The sequence below is a fragment of the Canis lupus genome, chromosome 27 (genome assembly GCF_003254725.2).
Source record: "Canis lupus dingo isolate Sandy chromosome 27, ASM325472v2, whole genome shotgun sequence".
In the NCBI taxonomy this organism is placed as follows: domain Eukaryota; kingdom Metazoa; phylum Chordata; class Mammalia; order Carnivora; family Canidae; genus Canis; species Canis lupus.
In genome coordinates, this window is record NC_064269.1 from 19,027,526 (window position 1) to 19,050,059 (window position 22,534).

The following is a 22,534-nucleotide window of genomic DNA, read 5'->3' on the forward strand; positions in this document are numbered from 1 at the left end:
CCTTTCCTTCCCTTCCCTTCCCTTCCCTTCCCTTCCCTTCCCTTCCCTTCCCTTTCCTTCTTCCTTCCCTTTCCTTTCCTTCCTTCCTTCCCTTCCTTCCCTTCCCTTCCCTTCCCTTCCCTTCCCTTCCCTTCCCTTTCCTTTCCTTTCCTTTCCTTTCCTTTCCTTTCCTTTCCTTTCCTTTCCTTTCCTTTCCCTTCCTTCTTTCCTTTCCTTCTTTCCTTCCTTCCTTCCTTCCTTCCTTCCTTCCTTCCTTCCTTCCTTTCTTCCTTCCTTCCTTCCTTTACTGTTCACATGTCTATGAAGAATCCTTCCCTTCAAATTTGGGCTACATTATCATAATTCCACAAATAGGTTCAAAGGAAGTACACACAGCAACTATGGAAAATGCTGTGTCAGAGACACTATTCAACAACATCATATAGACATTAATAGGCATTTTATGAAGGAAGACTAGATCATTAGTAGTTTTCATCTTATAAACTACTTGATAGCATTTCTTCCAATTTCTAAGTCTATCCCTTCTCTTTCTTTTCTTCTAGCACTCTGAACTATGATGATGAAACTGGAGAATTTCTGATTCTGCCAATATTGTGGATTGGATAGTTGGAATATTAACTTGCTACAAACACCCTAAAATACTGGGAGAGGATACAATACTCATTATTTTAAACACATAGTTACATTAGTAAGAAAGAAAAGAAAACCCATATGTAAAAAAAAAAAAGCAATCTGAAAATCAGAATAGTGAGCTCATTATCTAACAGAGTTCGCTAATTAATGAGAAGAGTGGAGTATGTGTGTGAGTTTCACTCCCTGTACGAGGACAGAGGATGATGGTCTTGAGGTTGCATAAGGCAGAGAAATGGAACTGGAAAGTAACATAAGGGGAAGGGGAAATTAGATAAAACATTATTCCACTGGCAGAAGTTGTTGACAGCGAAATTTTAGATCTCTTCAGGATTCTTGGGTACAAATAAATGCCTCATAAAAGAAACCTGAGAAACTAGGAATAAAGGGATCATCCCTAACCTGGGAAAAGGAATCATCAAAACAAAATACCTAGAACAAACACCAACTTAATGGTCAAAAATTTTTAAAGATTTATTATTTATTTATTTATTTATTTATTTATTTATTTATTTATTATTTATGTATTTAGTTTAGAGAAAGAGAGAGCGAGTGAGAGAGCATGCTTGAGAAGTGGGAAGGGGGAGAGAACGAATCTCGGCAGCTTCCATGGTGAGTGCAGAGCCTGAAGCAGGACTGACTTCATAACCCTGAGATCATGACTTGAGCAGAAATCAGGAGTCAGATGCTAAACCGACTGAGCCACCCAGACACCCACATGGTGAAAATGTTTAAAACCACTTTAGGGCAGCCTGGGTGGCTCAGCGGTTTAGCACCGCCTTCAGCCCAGGGCCTGATCCTGGAGACCCAGGATCGAGTCCCACGTCGGCCTCCTTGCATGGAGCCTGCTTCTCCTTTTGCCTGTGTCTCTGCCTCTCCCTCTCTGTGTCTCTCATGAATAAATAAATAAAAATCTTAAAAAAAAATAAAAATAAAACCACTTTAGGAGAAGAATATTGGCTCTCACCACTTATTGTCATTATGAGTCACCACAGTGAGGGATAAAAGGTATGAGAATTGATAATGAGAGGGCAACGTATTATTTTCACATTTTGTGATTTCCTTCATAGAAAACATCAAAGAGGGATCCCTGGGTGGCACAGCGGTTTGGCGCCTGCCTTTGGCCCAGGGCGCGATCCTGGAGACCCGGGATCGAATCCCACGTCGGGCTCCCGGTGCATGGAGCCTGCTTCTCCCTCTGCCTGTGTCTCTGCCTCTCTCTCTCTCTCTCTCTCTGTGACTATCATAAATAAATAAAAATTTAAAAAAAGAGGAAAAAAAAAAAAGAAAACATCAAAGAGCCTACAGACAAATCACTAGATAAAATAGGGGAATTTAGCAAGGTAGAAGAAACAGTAAATAAGAAAAAACTCAAAAGAAAAATGGGCAAAGGATTTGACCAGACACCTTACTAGAAGAGGAAGAACAAGTGGCCAATAAATATATTGAAAGTTGCTCAACTTTATTAGTAATCAGAAGAATTCAAATTAAGACCATGCTGAATTATGATTCCATACCCACTTGGCCGGCAAAAAGCAAAAAGTCTGATGAACTAAAGGAATCTCCCAAGTAGATTTCTGAAGTTCGCTCTTTTCTCGAAGTTCTTTCCTCCCTGTAACTCTGTCCCAGAACTTCCAACCAACTCACTTTCTCTGAGCCCCAACCTGTGCTTCCTTAGTTCAGTGAGATAACCAAACAATGCTTTTGATGATTCTCCCCCTGGGGCAGTAGGGAACTAGTGAGAGAGTTAGTTCACCTTGGTCTTTTTTTTTTTTTTTTTCCTCTCTCTCAAGCATTACAGTCTGATGCTGCCCGTCTTCCAATGCCTGAAAACAGTTGTTTCATTTATCTTGTTCCATTTTTCATTTGCTTGCAGTGGGAGGGTAAATCTAGTCCTTTATACTCTGTCATGGCTGGAAACAGAATTTCCCTGTATTATGCATGGCACAGTTCAGAAAGAAGGGAGCAATGAGGAGGAAGGACTCTAGCAATCTTCACAGAGGTATCCATGAGTCTTTCCTGACACAAAGATATGCATGCACAGGGTAAAACTACATGCAATTGGGGGGAAAATGACCAGGGATCTGTAAACTTCAGGGTTCCAAGAACTCACACAGGGCATGAAGTGCCAGGCAGTCAAAGTTGCAAGCCTACACTGATTGCTTAGGGCATTTATTAGAGATCCTGTATGGGTCAGACCTTATGAATAGACTAACTCATCCCTTGAGATAGTGCCATTTGAGATAACATGGGTGACCTAGAGGTTATTATGCTAAGTAAAGTAAGTCAGACTAAGGAGGACAAATATCATATGATTTCACTTATAAGTGGAATGTAAAAATAACAACAACAACAGCAACAACAAATGAATAAACAAAAAGCAGAATTAGACCGTTAAATAGAGAACAAACTGATGGTTGCTGGGGGCAGGGGGTTAAAAAAATGGGTGAAGGCTAGTGGGATGAGTTATGGAATGAATAAGTCACAGGAATAAGAGGCTCAGCATAAGAAATATAGTCAATAATATTTGTAACAGTGGTGTATCAGGACAAATGGTAGCTATACTTGTGATGAGCATAGGATCATGCATAAACTGGTCAAATCACTATGTACACCTGAAACTAATATAACATTTTGTGTGAACTGTACTAAAGAGAAGGAAAGAGAAAGAAGAAAGAAAGAAAGAAAGAAAAAAGAAAGAAAGAAGAAAGAAAGAAAGAAAGAAAGAAAGAAAGAAAGAAAAGAAAGAAGAAAGAAAGAAAGAAAGAAAGAAAGAAAGAAAGAAAGAAAGAAAGAAAGAAAGAAAGAAAGAAAGAAAATCATACCTCCTGGACCTTCCCGGACAAAGCTTAAATAAAACTCAAAAAGATCAACTTAACTTGCAATTAATTTTACTACCTTTAAAAACAAAGCCCGACAGTCTGTACAGGAAGTCAACAAAATCCAGACTTAAAAAATGTATCATTTACAATGTCCAGAACCCAGAGAAAAATTATTAGACATTTAAAGCAGGAAAATGTGCCCCATAATTAGGAGAAACATCACTCACTAGAGAAAGACCAAAATGATTGAAACAGATGGAAATGATGGGATTAGCAGACAAGGATGTTAAAACTATCTTACAGTATATAAAGGAAAATGTGAACTCAATGAGAGAAATGGAGATATAAAAAAAGAACCGAATGAAACCACAGACGAAAAATAAAATATCTAAAATGAGTAGCTCACTGGATTAGACTAATGGCAGATTACATTGTGCAGGAGACATAATAATAGAAATCAACCTCAGTGAAGTGTAGAGCAAATAATTTTACTATATCTCATCTATGTGTATATGCGTGTATTAATAATATATTGTTATGGTAATAATTTTATGATATCAAATTCAGCAATATAAGTATATACATATATACACATATACATGTACAATATGGTGGTGGTGGTGTTTGTCTTGAGACTGCAAGGTTGATTTAACATTTGATGGCTAACCAATGAACTTTACCGAATTAATAAAAAACATAATAAGAGTTATAATACCGTTTAAATAGATGCAAAAAAGTAATTAAAAAATTAATCCTCAATCATGATAAAGCCTTCAGCAAAATAAAAATAGATCACTTTCTCAACCTGATAAGTAGAATCCATGAAGATCATAAACTAATTTCATACTTAATGATAAGTAACTGAAATATTTCCCCCTAAGTTCAGAAACAAGGCAAGCATATTAATTCTCAACACTGCCATTCAGTGTTGTGTTGGAGGTTCTAGCTAATGCAAAAAGGGGGGAAAGGAAAGAATTAAAAAGACATACAGATTAGAAAGAAAGTAAAGAGATAAACCTGCTTTTATTTGCAGTTGGTATAATTTTTTGTGAAAAAAATGTAAGGGTAAAAAAAAATCCTATTCAAACTAAAAATGACTTTAGTCAAGTTAAAAGAAACAAGGTCAAAATACAAAGTTTAATTGCATTTTGTTGTATTAAGAATAAACAACTGGAACTTAAAATGAGAAAACCAATATAATATATATCAGTAAAATATGAAATAAGAAAGCTAACAAAATATATGCAAGAAAATTAACAAAATATATGCAATTCTAAAGGAAGACAGGAGAAAAATCTTGGCAAATTGGGGCAGGCAAATTTTTAAAGTAGAACGCAAAAAGCATGAAGCGTAGAGAAAAAAAAATTGTAACATGGACTTCATCAAAATTCCACATTTTTGTGCTTTGAAAATGCATTTAAAAATAAAAATGCAAGTTAAAGAACAAAACATTTGCTTTTTTCCACTATAGATTAAAGAGATTGTATCTAGAATTTACAAAGAACTCACAATTCCTTAATAAGAAGACAAGCAACATAACTTTTAAAAAGAATTTAAAGAGACACATGAGAAACTAACTACATGAAGACCCAATAAGCTCATGAAACAATACTCAGTGTCAATATTCACCAGGAAAATGTAAATTAAATCCACAATGTGATACCACCACACGTCTATGAGAATGGTAAGATTAAAAAGATAGATCATACCAAATTTTGGCAAGACTATGCAAAAACTGGACTTCTTATTAATTTCTGGTGGAAATGTCAAATGGTACAACCACTGTGGAAACAGTTTGACAGTGTCTTATAAAGTTAAACAACATTTTCCATATGATCTTGTCATTTTAATCTATAATCACTCAAGAAAAATGAAAACATGTCCACAGAAATTGTTTGCAAATATTCACAGTGGCTTTATTCATAATGACCCAAGCTCAAAATAATTTAAATATCCCTCAACAGGTAAATGGCTAAACAAATTGTGCTATAATCATGCAGCAGAATACTACACAGCTATATGACGGAATAAAATATTTGTACACACAACATGATGAACCATAAAAACATTACACTCAGGGCAGGCCGAGTGGCTCAATGGTTTAGCACCATCTTCAGCCCAGGGTGTGATCCTGGAGACCCAGGATCGAGTCCCATGTTGGGCTCCCGACATAGAGCCTGCTTCTCCCTCTGCCTGTGTCTCTGCCTTTCTCTCTCTGTGTCGCATGAATAAATAAACAAAATCTTTAAAAAGAAAAAAACATTACACTCAGTAAAAGAAGACAGGAGAGAAATCCTGTAGGTTTCTACTTATAGGAAACTCTTGAAAGGCTAAACCTAATATATTGTGATAGAAAGATCAATGGTTGTCTGGAGCCACGTTTGGGCTTGCACTTTATGGTGAAGAGGGCCATGGGAATTTTTTGAAGGTGATAATAATATTTTATAAATAGTTTTGCTGGTGGTTACAAGTATGTATGCTTTTGTCAGAACTCACTGGACTGTACTTTTAATAGGAGTGCATCTTATTGTTTATAAACTATGCCTCAACAAAACTTGATTTTAAAAGTCCTGATAAAACCAAGTACAGGAGATAACTTAGTTTTGATTTGCATTTCCCTGATGATTAGTGATGTTGAGCACATTTTATATAAGTGGTGGCCATTTGTATGCCTCCTTTGGAGAAATGTCTAATCTAGTCCTGGGCTCATTTTAAAAATCAGGTTATGAGATAACATCTCCTAACTGTTAGGATGGCTATTATCAAACAAGAAAGAAAAGATAACAAGTATTGGCAAGACTGTGGAGAAACTGGAGCCCTTGCATACTGTTGGTGGGAATGTAAAATGGTTCCCCCATGGAGAACAGTATACAGGTTCCTCAGAAAAATTAAAATGGAACTATGTATAATCCAGCAATTCCACTTGGGCGTATGCATCCAAAAAAAACCTGGAATCTCAAAGAGAAATCTGCACTCTCATGCCCATTGCAGCATTGTTTACAATAGCCAAGATATGGAAACAACAATAATGTCTATCAACAGATGAATGGATAAAAAAAAATGTGGTCTGTACATACAATAGAACATTGGCCTTAAAAAAAGAAGAAACTCTACCATTTGTGGCAACACGGATGAAACTGGAAGACTTCCTGCTAAGTGAAATAAGCCAGTCTCAGAAGGACAACTATTGTATGATTCTACTTATATGAGGTATCTAAAATAGTCAAACTCAGAAGTGGAGAACAGAATGGTGGTTGCCAGGGGTTGCCGGAGGGAGAAGGAAATGGAGAGTCGTGAAAGTTAAAGAATCTATTTTAAGCAATTATAACAGTGCCTGGCACGGAACAAACACTCCACAGGTGTTAGTTTTTATCATTACTATTGTCTTGGCTCTCCAACAAAGAGTAGCCGATAAGGGATTACTTTAAGTTGTGAATATCATCTATTCACAATTCAGGTGAAGCACAACTTTAATGCTCACGTACACACACACACACACACACACACACACATGCAAGCCAGGATGAGGTGACAATCCTAAGAGTACATTTGTGAGATCCTAGTAAAAGTCTTGCTTATAGATATGAAGTGATGGGCACCAGTTTGGGAGGTATCGTTAGCCAAGGAAAGTGTTGGGACTTGTTGATGAACCAGAATTACTTTAAGTGATAAGCATTTGGAAGAGAATGTTATGAGTATTGTTTAAATGTGTAACAATTCCTGAATTACAATTCCAGTGAGTCACGCTGCACTTACTGAGCCTGGGAGTGTGGGGTGTGCCGTCCGTTCACATTCTTGTACATACCGGCCTATTCACTCGCAGGATGGAGTATTTATGGACATAATTTCACTCAAGCTGTGTTCCTTCTTGCAGAATTGCAAACATGACACAAATGGCCTTCATTTTGCCTCAAACTTGCCTCTAACCTATGTGTGGCTTCAAACTCTTCATCCTCTTCATCATAATCTCATATCTCTCTTGCACCCAAATAAAGATCCTGAGTATTTCTTCTACACAGTCACATCTTCTTTACCCCATACTTATGAGTTGGGGGCTTGAGGAAGGGACTCTAAGTTTCGCTGATTATATTTCACTTTGTGGGATTTGGTCCATCACCAGGCCAACAAATTGGTCTGTTTGTTGACAGCATACTCCATCATCTAACAAATTTGTCATCCATTTCAGTTTTGGTTCCTCGGGATATCTGGTAAGCACGCATTCTATGACTTCATCCAAGCTATTGATAAATATACTGAAGAGAATAAGATCAAGGACAGAACCTTAACGCAAGTCATCCTAGAGATCCCTGCAAGTTAACATTAGCAGCATGACACTAGTACATACTCTTATCTGCTACAGCAATAGGGGCTTCATAGTCAAACGTATTCTGGAGACGCTACCTATTGGGGAACTCTTAGAGTTTTGCATTACATGACAGCATCATACAGACTTAGGAAATCCCTCAGTGAAATGGGAATTTACCTGACTGTGATGTACTTGTTCATGAGACACACTTCTCATTCCAGGGATTACAGTTATAGATATTTAGGATCCTGTGAAACAAGGTCTAACACCCAAAGGAGAGGCCCTCAACACCATGTGAGTGGAATGTCATTGCATGGAGGAGACTAAATCATGCGGGAGGAAAAAGAGAGGTCAGGGTTCTGAGGGTTCCGTTGGTTTTAATCCACCATAATCAGAGTCTCTGGCAGTTCAGTGCTCTTCCTCACTGGCTCTGCTCATCTCTGCAGAAGAAAGTGGAAGATAAGGGATGGTGGCTATGATTCCAGAGAGAGTGTAGAATAGTTATCATCAGTCCTGCCTGAACTGGAATGTTCCTGAGTGGAGACATCCAGGTGGTTCTCTGCAGAGAACACTTAGCTGTGAAATATAATGTCTCCAAAAGCTGTGATGTGTTTAACATGCTTCTCATTTCTGTGACTAAGTATTGATCATTCTGTAAGGCGTAGCCAAGGTGGCACAATCTATTCTCTGGAGCGAAAGGGAAGAAAGATAGCATTCTCACTTTGTGCATGTATCCCTCCTCTCTGAAAGTCCTTTTTTTCTATCAACATCAGGGATAAGAAGAGAAGACTAGGCTGAATTTTGTTTATTCTCTTGGTGGGAGGAGAAACCATTGGGGAGAAGCCCGGTGCGTACAGACAAGCAAAGAAGGCCTCTGCTTTACGTAAGCGCGGACCGATGACCACATCTCCATTCCCCTCTCCCTGTGTGTGCTGGGGCTGTGGAATGATGAAAACACCAAGACATGATTTCAGTTTTCTAATTATCCGGGGATTGCATCAGTCAGCCAAACAACATGCTTCTCCTCCTGACTTCTTGCCCGATAGCTGACCCTGCCTTAGCAGGACCACCCTCCTTCCAGCATAAAATCAAATCCTCTGATTTGTTCATCCGTGACTTCTCCCACACATTGAAGAGGTCAAATGTGTTTAATTACAGAGATTATTTTGTAATCCAGTGGACTACCACCCTACAGAGACTCCCACTGAGATCACAATGTTCATTTCCCTGTCAGAAGTCTGCTGTGATTTTAATTCATGTTGTCTCGGAAGTTTAGAGCTCAAGGTCTGCCTCTCAGCTAAGATGTTAGACCATGTGTCCCTGATGGGATGCTTTTGGTAACAGCAAGAATCATGTTCCCAGACCCCTAAACAATAACTTTTGAAAGGTTCTTCCAATCTCTAAACACAGGCGTACTCCTACCCGTTCCACCTTCTTTGCCTCCTGTTTTTCTTTCTGTTTTCCTTGGCAGGTGTTGGTGTTGGGTAAATAGTCCTTCCACGGAGGTGCCTGTCTGGCAGGTCCCACGGAGAGCAAAGAAAATGGCAAGTTCATGAATTCAGGCTTGCTTCTGGCAGAAGGTGGGTTCCAGTCCCACGTGGCACCTCTGGCAGCAGGTTAAAGCAAAACAAAACATAACAATGGAGTAACAGTACAACACTCAGAAACCCGAGGTTAAAACAGAATTAAATAAGTGTCCTAAATGTAAATGTCCCTAAAACCAAGTGCAGATGATGAAAGCAGAGGAAGGAGGACCAGAAAGGCATGACTTCAAAGCAGGCACAATTGGGCACTTAAAAAAAATACTTAAAAGGCAGCAATATGAGCTTTTCAAAAATGAAATTGTTCCAGAAACATACAGTGTTTTAGGATCTTGCCCTCCGAGTGTCGCCTGATGTAGGCAGCAGTAATGAACTGTTCCTCCCCACGCAGCCGGAGCCGCTCCAGGCAAGGCCCGCCTCGGCCCACTGTCTCCTTCTCTGCCACCACACAGCCTGAGCTTTCGAGAAAATGCAGGACTGTTGGTCGTTACCGTTTCAAGTGGGTTTGCGGAATTAAAATTTTCTAAGGACTCCATGTGTTTTAAAATGATCCCTGTATCCTTGGCCGCAATATCCAGTTAGGGAGGGGGGTGGGGGACAGGCATCTTGCTGCTGCAAAAGCAGAGCTTAATATGGTAGGGGACAGCCTCATGCAGAAGCAAATGGAGACTTCTTTGGATATGATTTTTTAGATTTATTTATTTATTATTTATTTATGATTTTATTTATTTATTCATGAGGCACATACAGAGAGAGGCAGAGACACAGGCAGAAGGAGAAGGAGGCCTCCTGTGGGGAACTCGATGTGGGGCTCAATCCCAGGAGCCCAGGACCTGAGCCAAAGGCAGATGCTCAACCCAAGCGTCCCAAGTTTTTAGATTTTAAAGAAAAGTAAAAGAGTGAAATGTTGAGATGATATAAAAATTGATGAAGCCCTGGGACTCCTGGGTGGCTCAGCAATTTAGCGCCTGTCTTCAACCCAGGCGTGATCCTGGAGTCCTGGGATCGAGTCCTGCATCAGGCTCCCTGCATGGAGCCTACTTCTCCCTCTGCCTGAGTCTCTGCCTCTCTCTCTCTCTGTATCTCTCATGAATAAATAAACAAAATCTTAAAAAAAAATGGACGAAGCCCTTCTTAAGCAAAGGGCTGTTGATAGTGGGACAGACACATCAAAGATTTGTGTAAAACGATAAATGCGGCGAAGTGGTCTCAGCAGAAGATTATAGCATTTAAAACTCTGGTAAGGTACTCAGTCAGGGTCCAGTTAGCAGAGAAGCTTTCCACGGAATAAAAGAAAACATTCTTTCTGGGCACTTGAGGGCCTTATGAGTACAGCACCATGAGCTCCTCAATAGAAGTGAAAGCATCCCTTTCTTGGGAACTCTTCAGGCCAATTGCTCAGACAATCAGGTCTAAAGCTGTTGCTGGTTGAAAAAGAGAACCATTTCATTCTCAGTACCTCTACAAAGTGGTAGAAAGTTTTGTTTGCCTTGGCACTAACAAGCCTTTCCTCGCCAAAAGCAAAATAACAATAACAAAAACTGCAGATGAATAAACAGATCCTCAGTGGTGCAATTAAACTCGAGAAATCTGTGTTCTTTGGGCATCTCATCATCTCTGACTTTTCAGTTTGAGCTTATACCTCCTTCCTCACCCGATGTCAAATACAGAGCCACTTTAATAAAGAAGTATTTGCTTAGTGAGCAAACAATAATGGGGGAGAAAACCACATTAAATAAAAGGAGTCACCTTCCTTGAAGACTTGACGGTAAGAAAACTAGCTGAAGGCAAAAATTTTCAGGAGAAGAAAAATTGACATTATGGTCTTGACAGTTAATTATTCAAGAGGCCTTATAACATCACCTGTTGGAAAGTTAAAGGGAGTCCCTCGGTAGAGAATACAGAAAACTCCCTTTGAGCTGTAATGGACTGATGTTATGAGTTACTGATCCAGGGGCCAAGACTCCTCTGAAGCACTGTGGTGTTCCTGCTAGGCATGCATTATGAAGGGATGCCAGAGGGTGAGCATAAGTTCCTGTTTCTGGAGCACAAGAGAGAAGGACCTGTCACAGGTCTGTTGGCAAGGACACCAGGGAGCTGCGTAGGAGAAACCTGACCCCATGAGCAGAAGAGGTACTCGCTGGAAACATTATTCTAGAGACAATAAACTACTGGTAAGACTAAAAGGAGAATTCTGAGAATAGCAGAATATTTGTTACTCTATTTTTCCAAAACTATGTGGAGTCTGACGCAGGAACTTGGACCAGATATTTGGGGAGAGGGGCTTGTAACAGGTAAGACTGTATGAATAAAACTGCTACAAAACATTTGAGTCCAAGATGCTTGTCTTTATGTACTATCCCAGTTGCATATATATACACACATATATACTACTACATATGTATGATGCTAGTTACTTAGAAAGGATTTTCCCCCTCACTTTGCCTATGGGGTTATAGGAGACATGGAAAACCTAATGGAAGAAGGTCGCCACACAAAATAACAGAGGACTTAAAGCCAACATTGCCTGCATCACGGTCACATTATTCTGTTCTTCAAAACCCTCTAATGGATTTCTACTATATACTCCAAATAAAGCTGAAGCTCCTTGCCAAAGTGAACAAAATTCTATGCGTTGATCCCTCCCTGCCTTGCTCAGTCTATCCCCTCACAATCTCTCCCTCTGTGCTTTAGCCACTATGACTCTCCTGTTCTTTCTCAAGCAAACAAAATCTACCCCTTGCCTTCTCTGCTCTCTCCCTAGATCTTCACCTTACTTCCTCTCTCATTTCATGCAGGTTTCTGCTTAGAGGTCAACCTCTTAGAGAGGCTTTCCCTGAATTCTAGAACCTGCAAAGATGAATTAGAGTTTGATCCGGCCTCCCTTGTCCTGAGGTTGAGGCTGCATGGAATCATGGTTACTGGTATCCCCATCATGTGCCACGACCAGTATTCCTGGGAAACATGGTTACCACAGATCCATCTCAAGGTCAAACTGTGATACCTTTTTTTTTTTTTTTTTTTAACAACACTGTTCAACAACATGTTTTGAAGTTTCTTTGAACTATTGAGATTCTATGTAAGCTGAATGCTAGGAGGTACTGTACCCAAACTGTACCCAGTCAGCATTCAGAAGTAATACATCAAAACATGGTCATCAGATCATTCTGAAAATTAAGTTTCTAAGAAATGAGGACCTCTGTCGAGCCCTAGAAGAATATCTATTAGTCTTGTGAAGTCACCTTTGCAGACAGAGATGGACTTCTCCATGTTGTCTATGAAAATGTCCTTAACACTGAAGACTGCTCAGAGCAAAGCAAAATGAATCTGCTCTAAGAATAAGTCATTTGACATAAGCAGCCTTTAAATCCCTTGTTTAAATCCCTTTTCTCTATGATACAAGGTAATAATAAAAGAAACCGAAAAGAGAAAAAATGGAGAATGAGTATTTTTAACTCCTTTATTCTCAAATAGAATGAGTGAATATTTACTGCGAAAAGATTGAAAATAAATGAGAGTGTCTTATTACCAAATTTTAGTTTAAAAAACATGCTTTTAACTTTGGAATGTTTATAGGTAAGTGTGTTTATCTAAAATAAATCACATGCCAGTGAAGTTCCTAAAGTTACTACAATGCTAACTCATTTAGTACCAGGCATGACTAACTCGTATCAGCTTAATAAGTCTTGGCAGCACCCAAGTGGAAGAGATGGAAAGAGATACTATCACAGTTTATAAACAAAAAAGGGGAACAACTAATGTTACATGAATCTGTTCACACTTGAGAATGCCAAGATTTTTTTTAAGTTACAATGCAGATCTTTGTGATAATTAAAAAATAGACACAAGCTGCCTTGGTTTTCATTCATCAGTACAAATGAGGTGCGGTTTCTGCAAGTACAGGTGTGCATGGCAGGAATATACACATGCCCCACATGTCCGATGCTTGCTCTGCTCATGCAGGTGAGGTGTGTAAGAGGGAAAATATTCTGGATGCTCTCTTCAAAATTTATGGAACACAGACTCCAGGAAAGGCCTCCATCACCATGAAGTCAGCAGTCCAAATACAGGTCATGTGATAGGGTGGACCCCAGAATTAGATTCAAAGTGAATGTTAGTGGTTCACCCAGCACCATAGTTTATCATTTAGGAGGAACTAGAGTGTTTTGGATTATCTCAGATCTTTCTTCTGGAACCTCTACCAAAGCAGTGCTGATTCATTGTAATGGTATTGGTCCTGAAATATTTTCCTTTAAAATATACATGACTTGGACAAATGGATGAGTCTAAAAATTAGGACAGGGAAAGTCCACGTGAGCCAAGTGCATCTTGTAAATGCAAATAAGAAAGGAAAGGAAAGCAAAACAAAACGAAACAAACAAACAAAAAAAAAACAGAAGGAAAGTCTGGTATTGAGTAACCTATATTCTTAATAAATAACCCAGGCAAGGCTAAGGTCTTTCTGAGCCATATTTTGAAAGCAACAATCACCCCCACTATTTTGCCTTTTTGTAAATAAATGAAGGATATGAAATGGTGGTTTTTTTCTAAGTTAAAGTCAGATTGGGTGCACTACTAACAGCTTCTAATGCAAGTATTCCCTACATTGAGCTGAATTGCATTATTTCTAGACTATTTATACATGAGTGATGCTCCCTGCACCTTTTCAGGCTACTGGAGTCTTCCTTTAGGTAAAGAACATGCTATAAGATAAACAATGGAGACTCATGTTTGGCAATGTTTGTGTTCCAGGATATATGGCTATGATTATGTTCCAGGGACTTTACAGGAACATGGCCCTGTCACCCTGGGAGCTATAAAGCGAAAGGAGAGAGTGAGCTTCCCTAGGCTTTTTATTCCATTGTTGAATTTCTCCTTTTGCTGGTTCTGGAATTTTTATATTTCATGATTTATTCCCTCATTCTAGTGAGATATGTCCCCTTGAAGTCTCTTGAGAAAGGAGGGATGGGAGGTAAGTAATTTTTACACGACTGTCTGAAAATAATTTTCTTATATCCACATATTTGACTGATAGTTGAAAACTCAATTATTTTAACTTATAATTACTTAATGATAAGGTTAAAACACACCCTAGAATTTTAAATGCATCACCTTGCTATCGTTCATTTATTGGTTTTACTAGACTGCAAGCTATGCTTATTCCCTCTTTTCTCCACGACATAATGATTTCTCTGGAAGTCTTTTTTTTTTTTTTTAATTTTATTTATTTATGGTAGTCACAGAGAGAGAGAGGCAGAGACACAGGCAGAGGGAGAAGCAGGCTCCATGCACCAGGAGCCCGACGTGGGATTCGACCCCGGGTCTCCAGGATCGCGCCCTGGGCCAAAAGCAGGCGCTAAACCGCTGCGCCACCCAGGGATCCCTCTCTGGAAGTCTTGAGGCTCTTCTCTTAATTCCAAGAATTACATAATTCATGTTGTTGGTGTGCCTGAGTGTCAGTCTTTTTCACTCATTTAGCTGGAATCTCATGTATTCTTATTCTGGTAAGTTTTCTTCTATTCTTTCTTTTTTTAAAAAAATTTTACTTATTTATTCATGAGAGATACAGAGAGAGAGAGAGAGAGGCAAGAGACATAGGCAGAGGGAGAAGCAGCCTCCCTGGAGGGAGCCTGATGCAGGACTCTATCCCAGGACCCCGGGATCACGACCCAAGCCAAAGGCAGACACCCAACTGCTGTCTTCTATTATTTATTTAATAATGTACTCTATTTTCTCTGCTCTTTTTCAGAATACCTAGTCGTTAACTGTTGGGTCTCTAGAAGTGATCTTCTAATTTTCTTATGTTTTATCTCCAATTTTCCATTTTTCTCTTTTTGCCCTACTTTCTTAATGATTTCCTTAGCTTTATTTTTCCAGATCTTCTAGTGTTTATTTTTGTTAATTTTCGAAAGCCTTTTCTTTTCCTCTGTTTGTTTCATTCTTCTAATGCCCTATTCTTTTTTATAGATGAAATACCATTTTTTATCTGTCCAAATATATGGAGCAAAGTTGCAATTTTAAAGTTATCTTATGTTTCCTGGTTTGTCATGTTTCTTTCAAGTTTATAATATTCTTTCATTTGTTTTGATCTCTATTTTTCATTTTTACTTTTTATAATTAGCCCAAATGGCAAGCTAATCAATTAGGGTACCTCCAAATATCAATATCTGTAAGTCTTTTCTTAGAGCTATTCCTTTTCTCCAAAGAAAAAAAATCACCAATCTTCTGCAGAGGGTGAGGTTGGGAATGATGTATCACTGGCTGCCAGCATCTGCAAAGATCAAAGATGGACATCTTTCACTATAGAACCTTCCACCTTGTCCTGTTTTTGTTTGCAGGTGATCCTTTTTCTACTGTTCTCTCTTGTCTCTTTGTCTTTGTGTTCTCTGCTTTATATCTTCTTAAATATTTCTTTACTTTCATGATTTGAGCTGGTGGTCATCTACCATATTTAAGCAGTCTTAGCTTCCCTTTGTCCAACAGTGCCTAGATTACAAGAGATTTTCAGTAAACATCAGCTGAGTGAATGCCTTAGAATCACAGACATTTAAATGTGAAACAAGAGGGAATATTCTATTCTTTAAAACTTTTGTTTGCTGAGACACATCAATTTTTCCTCAAAGACAGTAGCACTGTTCTATTAAAGGAGAGTAGTTGTATTCTTGTCACTTTCTGCACAACAGCTCAAATTTAGAATTTCAGTCATGTCCCCTGATCCCAACCATGGTTAGACTGAGAGCTCCTCAAAGATAGGCTCACACCTGGTTCCTCTTTTTGCCTTGGCACATAGTCAGGTCCTAAAAATATATAATTGAAATTTTCCTTTAGATACAAATTAACCTGGTCTAAATTGCTCTTACTCGACATCTAGTTCCATAGCTTGGAACAAGATAGAAGAATCAGCAACAGAATCAGACCGACCAATGGCCTGGGCAGACCAATGACTGACTGGTTGCACTGGGCAGGCATTTTCCAACTGGGAATTTCACTTCACTTTTATTTGGAAGAGAGAATGAGATTGTATGTCAGAGGATGGGATAAGAGGACCAGGTGGCAGTGTCTCTTTGGCCCTAAACTTACAAAAAGAGAAGTTGGTAAAAGAGAGAAGCTTCACCAAGCTCCCACATTGTAAAAAGAGAAGCTCCACATAAAGAAAGCTTTGCAGTTAACTTGAACCCTTTGCAAATTATTTCAGAAACTCTTTATTGCATAAACATGCTCTTATAAGTGGAGTAGTGCAGCTGGTGGTAGTGGTGGGAGTTCTTATGGCTTATCTGTGTGACTCATATGGTTCTCTGCCTAAAAAGAGTTCGCATATGTTCAATTTTCTCCATCTCATTATGTTTCTAGTCTCTTTTAGATACTCATATTCTGAGTAATTGCTCAACAAGGATTACCCTTAATTCAACTTTTGTCAATGCATATCTGCATTGAATTTTTTTTTCCCTTTAAGTTGGGAAACTGTCGTTGGAGAGAAAGAAAGAAAAAGATGTTTGCCCTCATAATCTTGGTAGGGTCATTTTAATAGCAATTCTATTATGATAGCCTGTCTGGGTATAGTCTTAGTCTTAAGTCAGCTTTGTGGTAACTGGGCAAATACTAATTCAGTATTGTGGTCCTGACTAGAATGATCCTAGTGGTGTTCTTGCAAACATTCAAATCTTAGACTTGGTAACCCTTAGCATAGGCAGCTATTGGCTTATCAAATGAGGTTTCTTTGGACTAGAATGGTGGTCAAAAATGAGACCACACTGAAGTTAATTAAGCAGCAGCTATAAAACTGTTGCATCTAAAGCAAATTTCAGATTTGCTCTTTGAATATTGGTCAACTTTGGAAGCAGGAATTTGAAATTTAGAGTTTGAAATACATGTGAGTGGTGATGTTTTTCTTCCCAACATAATGTTAAAGATGGTTTCATTTCACTTTCTTGATATTTTCCCTTTCTCTATAGACTTCACATTCCTCATACATAGTGCTTAACCTAGGCTACAGTATGTCTTAAGCACTCATTATCTCAATGTCTATTTGAGCAACTTGTGGTGTTTAACAAGCTTAGATGAATGTGGTTATATTTGCTTGCAGTATATACTTATTGTACTTATTATCTATATAATAAACTCATTACCTATAATTCTTTTTTTAGAGAGAGAGCACACGCAAGTGGGAGTGGGTGGAGAGAGGCAGAGGGACAGGGAGAGAGAGAACCCCAAGCAGGCTTCACACTCAGCACAGAGCCCAATGAGAGGCTTGATGTTGTGACCATGAGATCAGGACCTGAGCCAAAATCAAGAGTTGGACACCAACTGGCTGAACCACCCAGGCATCGCCTTTTTTTTTTTTTTTAACCTATCAATCTTGATTACTACTATGCCTAAAACCATCTTCTTTGGATGTCTTATTTGTTCCTTTCTTCCTAGAAAATGGATCAGTTTGGGTCTTTCAGGGCCTAAATTGCAATAAAACACTCTAGAAAGCAGAGAAAGTTTACCAGTACCACAAAGAGTGATATTTACTTTTCACTTATTTTTAAATTAATTTAATTAGTTTCATTATTTTACCACATTTTTTTCCCTTGTGACATAGCTTAGTGGAACTGCTACAGACTTGAAAGTCAGACAGAATTGGATTCAATATATGAATTTTGTCCTGCTTTGTGATCTTTCTAAGCTTAAATCTAAGGTACCACCAAATATACAGATTTCACAGAATTGTGGTAAGGATTATATGATAAAATGAAAGTCTTCTTACTAATCTGTAATTAGATTTTGAATATGTTCTATTAATTAGGGTAAGTATTTCTTAAATCTCATTGTACACTAAAATCACTTGGGGCACTTTAAAAAATATGAATGCTTGAGCCTCAGAGATTCAGGTACAACCACTCTAGGAACTGGACAGCTCCCTAGAAGACCCTAATGTGCAGCCAGTATCAAAAACTATTGGATGAGAGTTCAGTGAATGCTAACCATCATCATTCTAGAGTGAAGATGATGAACTTCTTGGGAAACTTAAAATGGCAACAATGCTTCACCCACCATGAAGAAGATGAGAGTCTCTGAACTACAAAATAATCAGTTCAGGTGGCCCAGTTGGTTAAGTGTCTGCCTTTGGTTCAGGTCATAATCTTAGGGTCCTAGGATGGACTCCCGCTTCTGTCTCCTTGCTCAGTGGGGAATCTGCTTCTTCCTCTCCCTCTGCCCATCCTTCTGCTCATTCTCTCCCTCTCTCTCTCAAATAAATAAATAAAATCTTTTTTAAAAAATAAGCAGCTCAGTCTTACTTATCCTCATGATTAGCAGTGCTGACGAGAAGAGAGTCACATATGGCATTCCTTCTTTTATGTGTGGTGTGGTTTTATAGGTTCTGTGGAGAGAATAGAGATTGGTGTTCTTAATATCAGCAAGAGTTTTTTAAAACACTTTTTAGTAGTTATTAGAAATATTCTACTATAGTGGTTTAAAAAATCTGATGTAATATTAAAGGGAAAATCCATTTTAAATGAGTCAAAATAATTATTACATATAAATTTATAGATACATCATACAGACATTTTTAAACACCTGATTTTTAAAAAAAATAAAACTTCAGAGGAGACCGAGTTGCTCAGTGGTTTAGCACCGCCTTCAGCCCAGGGTGTGACCCTGGAGACTCGGGATCGAGTCCCACATAGGGCTCCTCCCTGCATGGAGCCTGCTTCTCCCTCTACCTGTATCTCTGCCTCTCTCTCTCTCTCTTTCTCTGTGTCTCTCATGAATAAATAAATAAAATCTTTAAAAAATAAAACTTCAAATGAGAAATAAGTCAGAAAATCTTTGGCAAAAGATTTTTAAGAAGTTTTAAGTTATCTTGAGATAAGTGGAAGTCAAAAGTTCTCTATTATCTTTTTTTGGAAGAATCTGCACAATGATGGTTTTTGCTTTTAGTTTTTAAAAAAAGAAAACCTGTAAATCTCATAGCACTTTGTTACCAGTATTGGGAGATCCATAATTAAGTTATTCTGTACTTAAAATGTAACTCTAGACAGTCATTCAGAACAAACATTTTCACATGCTGACAGAACCAGAATAGAGATAAGGCCACCAGGGATGAATATGGGTCTGATTTCTTTCATAGCTTGTCCAAAGGTTTGATCACAAGAACCACCATGTAGACGATAAATACATTATTATTTTCATTATCACCAATAATAATACATTTATTCATTGCACTGAAGATACTATATAAACAACCAAAATGAACAATTTAAAGGAATTTCTGTAATGTCTGGAAATGTAAAACAAAATTTGCAATGAAATATTTGTCCTAGAACACACAAATTCACATCAAAGACATATGGTATATTTTTGTGGGTTTTCCATAAAGTGAAACTAACATATAGTCCTAAAATATTTGATCCTATTATCAAGCACCCAACAGTTGCCAGACACTGTGCAAAGTGTACCATCTTATTCAATCCTCACAGCAACCTAACCATCCTTATCCTCATTTTACAGATGAGAAAACCAAGGATCAAAGAGTTAAAGTCCCCACTACTCCAAATGTGGTTTAGGAACAGCAGCAGCATTACCTGGCCACCTGTAAGGCATGCTTCCTCGCAAACACTGGATCAGCATCAGTATTTTATCAGGCTCTCCAGGTGATTCTTCTGTAACAGTAGCACTGGCTTAAGTAGGTTGTCATGAATATGCATTTAGATACTAGCCATGCCAGGACTCAGTTTAGTCAGTGTTTGTATAAAATGTGTATCCTAGGAAGTAAAGATTAATACTATTTTATACATGAGAAAAGATCCAACTGGACACACACATTGTGCAGGGCACCCTGGGTCAACCAAGGTCAAGGAGGGTAACTAGGGCTGTGAGCCTTGCAGGTGTGCGCAGGAGTGGACTCTGTCCACGTTCACAGCAATGTGGCCCCCACCCTGACCGAGCAAGCTGCATTAGTTTTCCAAAGACCCGCAAGTGCACGCATGTGGCTCAGTGTCTACACCCTCTCTACTCCACACAGGTAGGGAGGCGCTCTCTTTGATGAGCTCAAAGGGAAGATTGTCCACTCCTCTTTCTGTGGCTGCCATTGCTACTGCCGAGACTGGGCTATGAACCCGGTGTCAGCTCATGCTCCATGGTGGAAGAGCAACCCTTGTGGCTTTCCCTGCCTCTTGAATGCACCTCTTGCTGACGTTATCCAAACATTCTCGGGGCCAAAGCCAAAGCCCCGATATATGTCTGGGAATCCCCACAGGTATCTCCTGTGTTCAGAGGTAAGTCCTGTTAGCTGTCACTTGGTGCCCTGTTTGCTTTTTCTCCCCCAACTATCCCCATTCCCCAACCCTTCACAATGTCCACAAATACTGTTCTTCATTCAGTCACAACTGTGCCTTCCCCTGAAAACTTCTCTGTCCACCTGGTGGCCACCAACACAATGCTCCCAGAAGTCCTTGGGAGCTGAAGGCAGGCTATAAATTGTTCACTGTCCCTCAGGGTCCTCCTCTCCACATGCCCCTGGAGCTGAGAAGAAAGTCCAAGCCACATGACCACGTGCCAGCCTTAGCTGAGTTACCCCTCAGCTAAGACTGCACCCCTGGGCATCCTCCTCTGCCTGCTGCTCTCTTCTCATATGTCATAATGTATTGACATCACTGTGTATGGGGGCTTTGTACAGCATCTAGAATGGAATTAATGCTTAATAAATACTGATAGTTTTTAAAAAAAATTTAAAAAGATTTTATTTATGTATTCATGAGACAGAGACAGAGAGAGAGAGGCAGAGACACAGGCAGAGGGAGAAGCAGGTTCCATGCAGGGAGCCCGATGTGGGACTTGATCCTGGGTCTCAAGGATCAAGCCCTGGACTAAAGGCGGCGCTAAACCACTGAACCACCAGGCTGCCCAATACTGATAGTTTTAAACGATGATTAATTCTCTCTCTGTAGTTCCTCATGCAGATTCCGGCAGGTCTGGTCAACAAGTCACCAGACATCTCAGCCATGCTGGAGCCACCTCAGTGAAGACAGCTGAAGCTCTCAATGGGACACCCTTCGGTTAGCAAGGAGGGTGGATTCCACAAAGGCTACTGTTACTACAAATAACAGAGGAGGCTGCTGTGCTTGTGCTGCCCCCTCTCTCACATCCCTGTGTGGGGTATGGGCATTGCCTGTCTGTCTCCCCTGCAGGCCTGCAACCTGTAGCTCCCGGGAGGCTGCCTCCTTTCCTGAGATACTTCCCTTACTCATCCTAAAGCTCCGTGAAATTCAGGCTCAGGCCTGAGTCCCTGGCTCCCAGGTGATGTGATCCAGTGGAGCTCATCAGGGCTGCCCTTGCTACCTCCTTTCTGCAGATGTCCCTGACCTGGCGTCAAGGAGGTGGGACTTCTCCCAGAAATCTCTAATTTCAGGGGGATAGTGAGTCAAGACACGGGGCAGAGGAGATTACACCAAGTACTGTAAAACTAACCATTGCTTTTGATTTCATCATAACCGCTTTGTGAAGTGAAACATTTGCTGATGAGGAAACCGAGGCAGATCTAAGCGAGTGAGTCAGTTAGGCAGCTAAGTAACACAGTTAATACGTGGTACAGACTGGGTTAAAATCCATATCTGGCTGCCTCCACACCTAACCAGAGTGATTCACCCAGTGTAGACACTTGCCGGAGAGAGTGATGGGCTGTATCTCCTGAGAGGAAACTTCTGTGAGTTACAAGGGCCCTCAGCCTGAGCCAGAAACTGGCTGAACTCCGGGAAATGAGGTGTGCGCTGTGATTGAGGGTTGCACCCCATTCCACCTCTGGAGGCCATGAAACAGGTGCATTTAGGGATTGGTGTAGGGTGACTGCCACCCAAACGCTCGGCGTGCCCTGTCTCTTCCTCACCCCAGTGTGGGCCCTGCGAGGGGTGCTGATGGAGAAGGTGCTGCCCCTGCTGGGGGAGCCACCGGCAGCTGCCCATGCGGGGAGCCCCTTCCTCTCCCAGGCCCTGGGGTCCTGGGGAGACCTGGCTCCCTCCACCGCTCCCAGTGTGGGTCACATTGGTGAGGATAGAGTCTGCTGATCTTTCAGGAAACCCCTCACCGAGAATGGGAAAGAAAATCTCCAAATGAAAAGCTGGCAGGATTAGCAGCCCTGACACTGAGGTCCACAGAGCCCTCAGTGGAGAATTCAGTTCCAACTGGGGTCCTTGGCTGGGGAGCGCCTGGAAAGGGGGGAGGGTTACATACGTGTTATCATTTTCCATTCGCTT

The 22,534-nt window shown here is 40.0% G+C and overlaps 1 long non-coding RNA gene across 4 annotated transcripts; it reads right to left on the bottom strand.

The window, feature by feature from the left end:
* Nucleotides 1-8,044: 8,044 nt before the first annotated feature.
* Nucleotides 8,045-20,953, bottom strand: LOC125752091 (uncharacterized). Of its 4 annotated transcripts, XR_003140471.3 has the most exons (6): nucleotides 20,704-20,953; nucleotides 19,868-20,047; nucleotides 18,581-18,663; nucleotides 15,451-15,785; nucleotides 9,181-9,364; nucleotides 8,045-8,696 (listed from the first exon to the last, which is right to left on the bottom strand). It is a non-coding gene; the product is annotated as an uncharacterized LOC125752091 (long non-coding RNA). The 4 variants fall into 4 exon arrangements; XR_007406530.1 differs by lacking the exon at nucleotides 8,045-8,696 and having other exon boundaries at nucleotides 8,726-9,364; nucleotides 20,704-20,948; XR_007406531.1 differs by lacking the exons at nucleotides 8,045-8,696; nucleotides 15,451-15,785 and having other exon boundaries at nucleotides 8,729-9,364; nucleotides 20,704-20,932.
* Between the last annotated feature and the right edge of the window lie 1,581 nt (nucleotides 20,954-22,534).